Below are 9981 nucleotides of genomic sequence, written 5' to 3' on the forward strand. Positions count from 1 at the left end.
GTAAACCTTGAAAAGAAAAGGCCAAGAGCATTGAGAATTGAAGTTGTCTCGACAATTGTGGAAAGCATAAAGAATGCTCAGGAGGAAGCTTCAGCGAAAAATGACCGAAAGGAAGAACGTTTGGGAAAAACATTAGTGTTCGATACAAACAACCAAGGGTTGAAGGTATTCCAAGACAAGATATGGGTACCTAAGACGGGAGGATTAAGATATCTTCTGATGGAAGAAGCTCACAAGACCATGTAATCGATTCATCCCTTCTGCATGAAAATGTATAGGGATCTGAAACCTACTACTGGTGGCCGACGATGAAGCTCGATGTTGCGAAGTATGTAGCCGAGTGTGTGACATGTGCGAGGCTTAAAGCACAACATCAGAAACTGTATGGGAGTTTAGAACCTTTACATGTACCCATGGGTAAATGAGAAGACATCACTATGTATTTTGTAACTAAACATCCCAGAACAAAGAACGGTCACGACATGGTTTGGGTGGTCGTTGATCGATTCACAAAAGGTGCACATTTCATAGTTGCCAATGAGAAATGGTCTATGGAAAAGCTTGCAAAGGTTTACGTGAAATAAATAGTGAAAGCTCATGGTGTTCGCCTGATGATTGTATCAGATCGTGATAGTCCTTTCATTTCAAGGTTTTGGAGAAGTCTACAAGAGGAATTGGGTAGAAAGTTATGTTTAAGTACAGCTTACCATCCGCAAACCGATAGTCCGAGCGAACAAATGACTCAAACAATTGAGGATATGCTGAGAGCATGTACCCTGGAATTCCAAGGTAACTAGGATGAAAATTTACCTCTGGTAGAATTTTCCTACAATAATATTTTCCACTCAAGCATCAAGATGGAACCTTATCAAGATTTATATGGACAAAAGTGTCGAACGCCGTCGTGTTGGCTGGAAGATGGGGAAAAGAAGTTTATGGGACCTGAGATAGTCCATCAAACTGCTAAAAAGTTGAAAGTGATTAGGGAAAGGATGTTAGCAGCTCAGGATCGTCAAAAGAGCTATGCTGACAAGAAAACACAATCGATATCATTCAAAGTTGGTGATTCGGTTTTACTTAAAGTCTTTCTGTGGAAGGGACTTATAAGATTTGGTAAAAGGGGAAAGTTGAGTCCAAGGTTTATTGGACCCTTTAAAGTTCTTCCGAGGATTGGGAACCAAGATTACAAACTAGAACTACCAGAAGAACTAGCAGGTATTCACAACACTTTCCACGTGTGTTATTTGAGGAAGTTCACGGGAGAAGTTCCAGACATCATTACAATTTTTGAATTAAGGTGTGATTAAAGCAAGAGGTTAATTAAAGAACCGGAGGCAAATTTTGGCCGTAAGACTAAGATTTTGTGACGCATGATGGTCGATTTAGTGCTTGTGTGATGGAAACATTCGAATACGCCAAATCTCACCTGGGAAACGGAGAGTGACATGATGAGTCGCTATCTACATTTGTTTGCTGATGTGTGATTCCGAGGATGGAATCATCCTAAGGGGGAGAGAATTGTAATGCCCATGTTTCTAGGCTAGGAATTAATGGTGATGTAATAGTCTAGGCCAACCTTTGTAAGTTGTTTTGAAATAATATGATGTATTATTTGATTATTATATGTTTTATGCTTAATTATTATAATTTAATGAATTAAGGGTAAAAATAAGCATCGAAAATAGATGTTAGACAAACCTGATATCTATGAAGAAAGTAGTAGTGGTTGAAAGATGGATTTCGAAGATATGAAGAATACCGAAATCCAAGTTATAACGAAGGAGTAATGACCTGTCGAAGTTTCGCGACAGAACCAGCATGACGTTGTATGACGTAAAAAGTGAATTTATGGTAAAGTGCTTTTTAGCCTTAGCGATCTAAATGAAAGTCATACTATTCGTTAAACTGAGAATCTTCATAAAAAGAATGTCCAAATCCAACTTCGTATGAGGAAGTTATGATTTTTCTAAGTTTCAACTTAGCAGTAGACATCTAAAAACTCGAATTTTAGATCGAGTGATTTTTAGCCGACACAACCTAAATGAGAATTAGTGGTTTCGTCAATAGTAGTACAATGGTAAAAAGACAGACAAAATGGACATTGGATGAAGAAGTTATGAATTTTTAACGGATTTTCTTGTCCCGGTTCGTTAAAAATAATAATATTTAAAATAAATTCAAAATTAGCAAATGGAGTCTAAACGAAAGTTGTAGAGTATAATCTCACCTAAGTGTGTATATAAAGAACATAGAAAACAGAGCTCGTATGCAAAAGTTATGAATTTTTGAAGTTTGTGGCACAAAATCTGAGAATTTTCGTAAGGACTAGGCCAAGGTTCGGCCACGTCACCCACTCCTCGCAGGTGCCCCGTGTCCGACGTGCATCGTATCCTTCTCCAGTCGGAAGAGTTATCCAACCAGCTGTTGATGTGTGTTTCTTTGGTGGCGAGCCCTCAAATTCGACACTTGGCCCCTCGCATGCGAGCCGCTTGTCCTCCCTTTCCCTTCGACCGAAGCCTCACACGCTATATAAAGGGAGGTGCGAACTCTCCCGGTTTTGGTTATACTTTTGCACACTTTTTCATTTTAAACCTTCTTTCATGCTATTTTACATCCCCTAAAACCTCGTTATCATATCCAACACATGAAGAACGTCCCGTAGTGTCCGAAGACCCCGAGAAATTTATCTTTTCGGTTTGAATCTCAACCTTCGCAAGGCCCGGGTTTTCATTAAAAGCTCTCGGTTTCATCGGAGACGATCATTTTAAGAAACGAAGTGCTGCCTGATTATCATTAAATCATGTAAGTGTATACTCACTTTCATCTTACACATAAATATGAAGTATTTTCTATAAAATACGTGCTATGTGTGTATATGTATATATATATATATATATATATATATATATATATATATATGTATATATATATATATATATATATATATATATATATATATATTGTTTGTTTATTTGAGATGGATGTTCAATAGAGGTTTATACAAGTCTTAAACTGTATATGTATTTTTATCTACAAATATGTTGGAGAAAACATGTGTAGATGAAATAGTTTATGTGTGTTAAAATAATGAGAGGCCTCAATGTTGTTGTTGTTGTTGTTGTTGTTGTTGTTGTTGTTGTTTTTGTTGTTGTAGTCATCTAGTAGAGTGTAGATGACGACCACAAAGCTTTCTAGACAGTCTAGTGGAACGCTAGCAGGCTCGCAACCTGTAGGTGTTGGTGAACTATATGTTCGTTGGTTTACTCCATCCCCCTCATGGTTGCCTGAAGGACATGTATGGCTAAGGAATCCCCTTGGCAGTAGTGTCCATCCCAATGATGATCCTTAGGCTAGGTCCCTTATGATAAGTGTTTAGGGACGTAAAGTGAGGATAACGGGAACAAGTAATCAAGTTATTGTTGATTGATGAAATTAATAAATTTATTGTTGGTTAATGAAATTAATAAGTTTATTATTATTTGTGGGTTGAAAACCCTATTTTCTCACCAGGCTCCCAAGCCTGACCCAGTCAGCTTTTCATATTACAGGTAGTGGACCTAGAATATAGTTTGGATGATGAAGAGGGATTTTTGGATTATAGGTCAGTAGTTGTAAATAACTGTTGTAAGGCTTATGATGTACTGTTTATGTTTTTGGTCTGTATCTGAACATTAGATCCCGAGGTTTTGATATATAATGAAAATACATATTTCTTTAAGAAATGTTTTGATAAAATTATATCATGTTTTGTTTTGGTGACAAATTCCACCACATCTTTTAAAAGATTACTCTAATTTTATTTTAAAAGCCTAAATTAAATCAGTCTTTTCTCGCCGAGAAATTTAGGGATGTTACATTGTATCACAATTGTAATACCTCTAATGGCTCACAAACACCAAGGCCAGAAGATGATCAAGAAGAGAGTAAGAGCAGGCACAATTTCGGCTATAGGAACTCTAGGGTTTCTTCTGGTAACCGAAATATGTAGCCCTAGGGGTCCTTAAATAGCTGAGCTGCTAGGGTTTCAGTCAAAACCCTAATTGGAAAGCTTAATCCTTAAGCAGTCCAGGGAATATTCTGGAATAGGGCCCTTGGACCAAATCATAGTGGGCTTCCACTCCAATTTTATCCCCCTCATTTCCATAGGGATCTAAAGTCCAAATCCAATTATCTTATAATTGGCAGTACCAGTCCCCTTAGTTCAATTAATCTCTTTTAATCACAAAATTAATTTCCTAATTAATTCTTGATTATTATTAACTAACTAATATGATTTTTCTTTTAATATATTATTCAAATAATATATTAATAAACCATAATATCCCCTTCTCCATGCACAACCGGGTCAAGTACATACCAAATATAGTTATGAACTTAGACACTAATCCAACATTTTCTGCAAGTCAAGCACCACTCCACATACCAAGCTATATCATATCCCACTTCACATAGGGCCACCAATAATCAAGGCGAAGATCCCAAGACATCTTCGTCGCCCCGGGATGAATGGAGAATCTCGACTTATGAGCCTCCTCCATCAGAACCTAGTCTACACACACCAGTAGGGAACCCAGACTCTACGCTGCATGTCTACAATCCATGACTATCGTAGTCGAAGGAAGCCACCTGCCCTATAATCCGCTCAGACTTCTGGCGTTCTTCCTTCAAACCCTTGACCTGAGCCTCCCGTATCCGTTCCAGCAATAGAGTAATCACTGTCATCCTCAGACATACATCCTTGATAGAAGTCGCGTCCCCATTGTGACTGAGAGCATCGGCCACCATATTGGCCTTCCCCGGGTGGTAGAGGATCTCGTAATCATAATCCTTCACCATATCTAACCAACATCGCTGCTTAATGTTCAGATTTGACTGATCCATCTATTGGATTAGGTGTCTAAGCCCATAACTATTATTTGTATGTATTCGACCCGAGAGTAGCATGGTCCATTTGGGTTGCATATCATCAGGACAATTTGTTAGGATGGAATTTTGAGAGAAGGTTATTTATGGTATATTAATATATTATAAGTAATAATAAATTAATATGAGATCATATGTTTTAATTAGTATTGATCAAGAACTAATTTGGAATTAATTTTGGTGGTCGAAAGAGACTAATTAAATCTATGAGGAATAATTATGATAATTAGTTAGATTTATATGTGTTGGGCTTAGGATCCATGTTGGACCAAGTTTATGTATGGATACATAAAGAGTTGGGTCACATGAACCATGGATCATAAAACCCATGGGTATAGATTTGGGTTATATCCATGACCTTAGAAATCCCACATATAAATAGATACTTCATTGCCCAAAATCGCCACTTGTATCTTTTTAGACTTCATGGTGTCTTTTGTGTGCATGGAATTCTCTCTCAAGTTCATCCTTTGTCCATGGTGTGTTGTGATTCCATTTGAGGCTTCCACACTATTCAAGTTAAGCTCTTTAAGGCCAATACACCAAGAACTCAAGCTCCATCAAAAGGTATGTCATGCTAACTAATATATTATATTTTTATGTTAAGTGCATGCTAGTAGTAAGATTAATACCTTGGAACCCATTTTCATGTATAATTAGTGAAAACATAGAACCAAGGTATTTAGGGTTGTATGTGCACCATAGGATGTTGTAGTATACCAAAACCCAATAGTGGTATCAGAGCCATGGGTTGTTTTCAATTATACTTGATGCAAGTTGCTGGAAAAAACTGAAAAAGATCGAATTTTTTGATGTCAGGACAGCAGACTCGACGAGTCCAGTGATGGAATCGATGAGTCCATGAACAAATTCATCCAACTCGTCGAGTTGGTTCATGCACTCGACGAGTTGGACCCCATGACAGCTTATCTTCTAGTTTTTTGGCCTTTTTAGATTAGAATCATTACTACAAAATGTTTTTGTTCATAAAATTTGTTTTTTGATACTATGGTAATGTTTATTCTCATCCAAATAAAGGATAATACTCAAAGTTTCAAGTTTTATACATGTTTATAAGATGCTTGAAAAATGTTGATTATGCATGTTCATGTTTATGAGTTTGTTTAGATTAATAGGAAAAATTATGAGATATTTGTTTTCAATCCAAATTAATCTAGAAGTTGTTCATAATATGTGTTTTTGTAACTTGTCCTCAAGTTACATGAAAAGTCACATTTATGAATTTTTAAAACTCATAAAATTTCCATAAGTTATGGAAAAATGAAGAGTCACATTTTTAAATGCTTTTAAAGTCTTCCATAACTTGTCTACAAGTTATGGAACTTTAAAGGTTTTTTCCATTAAACCACTTTAAAATTCATAAGTTATGGAAACCATAAGTTTTTGAATTGTTCAAAACTTGTCCTCAGGTTTTAGAATTTGTAAAGTCAAACCCCATATATACTTTAATTCCAAACCCAAAATTTTTAAAAGTTAGAGTTCAAACTTTATGGACTTCATTAAATTAATTAAAATATCTAATTAAAAGAGTTAATAATTCCATAAAGCCCTGGTTTAAGTTTAATTAAATTAAGAGTATAGTTTAATTAATAGATTAAACCACCAAGTATTTTAAATGTTTAAAATACACCCTTATACTATTATAATATTAATAGTTAATACTTATATATGTGTATAAGAACAAAGTCAGTCTTACCGTTAGTAGACCTCATTCACGAAGCCGATCTATAAGGGGGGTATAAGGTTACTGCCTGTAAAATGGCAGTTTAATGGGTGTCCACTGTCACCCACCGCTTCCTTGACTGGTGGATGGTCGTTGGTCGAACGGGTTTGACAGGACCGTAATTCTCCCTTCATTAAAAGTATTAATGATAAATACTAAGTAACTAAACCTTTTATAAATACCCAATCTTAGTTACTTAGGAAAATGTGAATTTGGTGCTAACCCATGAAATTTACACTTTGTACCTTACCAAGTCGTTGGTGGAGCGTGTGTGGGTAACCGGCACACTAACTTCGACTAGTAAAGATAACAAAGGGAGACTTAATGTTTATCATAGATTGGTGGAGCGCGTGTGGGTAACCAGCACATCGATTAGGTGATAATATTAAGGATGCCAAGTAAATTTTCATGGTTATTCACACCTTGTTTTGTGATCCTTGTCATCCCAATCACAAAATTTGAGAGGGCACAATCGAGATTGAAACATGCCATTGAAAAGTTCAATGATTCTCAAAAGATCTAGGAGTTTCAAATCTAATTAAAACCTAATAACTTATTTCGTTTTTATGGTGGAACTTGGTGAATCGTCATTCGCCTACCTTCAAATATCTTATAGCTTGGATTATGACATCCCTCTTCCAAGTTATAAAATATTGTGTTGGGTCCTAGCCTTAATATTTCATATTAGGTGTTATATTAAGGACTTAAAAATCAACTAACTTGAATATCTCCTATTTTAGATGTCTAGTTTAGACATATATGATCTACCCAAATCTCTTGGAATTTCACTTCCTCCACCCCCTCCAATTATTCTCCCTAACCTACAAGTTCAAGGTCACTTAAGCCCTATTGGCAAGCAAGATCTATGTGTGATCACATCTTGGAGATGAAGTCACATAATGACAAGCCGGGAGAATTGGGTGTCAAAGTCTTAAGAAAGTTGGATGTTCAATCACTTTCTAAGTCACGTAGTGAGTTCTTTTGGGACTACTATGTGACAGACCGTGACTTGACCCTTAATGATCTTACCTATTTGCTTGTTGCGGCTGAATCAGAAATGATTTGAGGACTAGTAAAACGAATTTGATTAGAAGATCAACTTTCCAAAACTTCTGTTGCCAAAGGATAGGGCATTGGTTGCGAAACTGCCTAATTTACCTGAACAATCATAAGGTTGGTAAAGTCAAAGAGTTTGACTCTACTTCAGGTAAAGTGTGCTATCTAACTCTATTATGTTCCTATTTGACATTCTTATACATGATGTGCCCAGATCACATTTTGATGTTTTGTATAATCGAAGAGAGTAAGCTTAAAGGAAGTATATGTTGATTCTGATCGCGTAGATGGATTTCGATCGCATGGTTCGGTGATCAGAATTGTGAGTTGTTGCTTAAGAGTTATGATATATTTCTTAGGAATAGATAACAACAATTTTTTCATATGCATTTGCATTGTAAGGGTAAGTTTTTCCGCAAGTTTTAAATAAAATATAAGGTTTTATTTTATTTATTTTAAATATCCTTACAGTGGCATTTGTAAAAAATGGTTGTTTATATGATTCCATTGATAGCAATATTGGAAAATGGATTTGATTCTTTCGGATGTGGTACTGTCATAATTTACCAAATAAGGAAAGATTCTCATCACCCAGGTTTCAATTGGACTGAAACTTGGAATCATACAAGTTGTATGATGAATGAGAATTTTCATCATTGGAAAGTTAAGTCAAGTGAAAGGACTAAGGAATTAAGTACACATTCGTGTGCACTGGTCAAGTCCACCACAAAGATCGATAAGACTATTCATCATGATTTACTAAATTTTAGTAAATATGGTTATACTTACAAGTTTAAGTATAATTCTGAAACAATGGAAAATATTCGATGTATGGCAGAACGAATGAGAAGAATCAAATTAGGCAGAAAGATAAAAGTTTCTCAAATCTGAAAAGATGGGAGAGTACTTTAGTATCATGTTTTATGATCATCTTAATGATTAAGATACCATATCACAAATGATCCTCTAAGGACATCTTAGTGCTTTCTTATGGCTAAGAAGAGGAGTCATGAATTGTTGGAATGGTTAAATCAAGAAGATGAGTCATACTTCGTTCCAAAAGCAAAGTCTTAGAGTCATACTCCGAGATTGTAACTTGAGTGACACATCTTAATAAAAGGTTTATTAAGACTAGTCAAATGTAACAGTAAAATGTTTTCTACTCTTGTACATTCGAAATTGGTAAGTTGTGATGTTTTGGATAAAACAGAGACCAACTTAGGCCAATTGCGTGAAGTATTAGTCTTGATAAGAATCCACACTATCCCTTGAATATTTGTTTTGTCAAGGAATGGTTCTTGACAAGAAAGTCTTATATGTCAAGAGGACAGTGGGAGTCTTAAAGGTCTTGAATGTCTCAAGAACTAATCAAGGATAAAACCTATAGCTCTTCACTAGCACACGACTTGAGGTTTATAACCTATCGTGTTGAAATTTCTTTGCCCATAACTACTTGGAAGCAAAGGCAGAACCTTGGGCTGCCAGGTGGCAAGAAGTTAAGACTGCACAAGTTCAATCTATATGAATTTGGAAGTGTCACTAACCATGTCTTGTGATTATATTTTTGACTAAATTCATATGGATAGGAACTCATATACCATAAAATCCAAATGTCATAAGGTTTCTCTCCTATTCATGAAAATGATAGTGAGGAAACGCTTTCACTAAGTAGATTTTTAGTAGATAGCAATTGTGACATTTGCATTCTCAAAGTCGTTAGTGGAGCATGCGTGGGTAACCGGCACACTAACATAGACTTGTGAGAAATGGAAAAGGTCTAAACAACTAAGACTATGATTATGACATCCCTTTTTCATTGTTCTACAAAATTTTTTAGACACACATGTGAGCTATCTAAAGAAATGTGTATGATTTTGATAAAGTTTTATCGAAACATCTTGTATCAGAAATCTGAACTTTGGTAAGAAAGTCAATAAAGTATTGATTTCTAGAAGTCCAGTTGTTTTCTGAGTACATGTCAAAGCTAGTAGGAGCATAAGTGTTATGCTAATAGTCATCATGTTAGTGGGAGCATGGTTATTATGTTAAATGTTAATTCTAGAAAACAAAAGGGTTTCAATTGGGAAAAGCTGTTTTGCTATAATTAATGGAGAGGTAATTGTTGGGTTTTGAGCATTCTAACACTTCCTAAGTGTACATGCAACCCTAAATACCTTGGATCCATGTTTTCTCTATTATACATGCAAATAAGAACTTCCAAGGTATTATCCTAATCTAGCATACAAATCAATGAATGT

Source organism: Lactuca sativa, chromosome 8 (genome assembly GCF_002870075.4).
Source record: "Lactuca sativa cultivar Salinas chromosome 8, Lsat_Salinas_v11, whole genome shotgun sequence".
Taxonomy (NCBI): domain Eukaryota; kingdom Viridiplantae; phylum Streptophyta; class Magnoliopsida; order Asterales; family Asteraceae; genus Lactuca; species Lactuca sativa.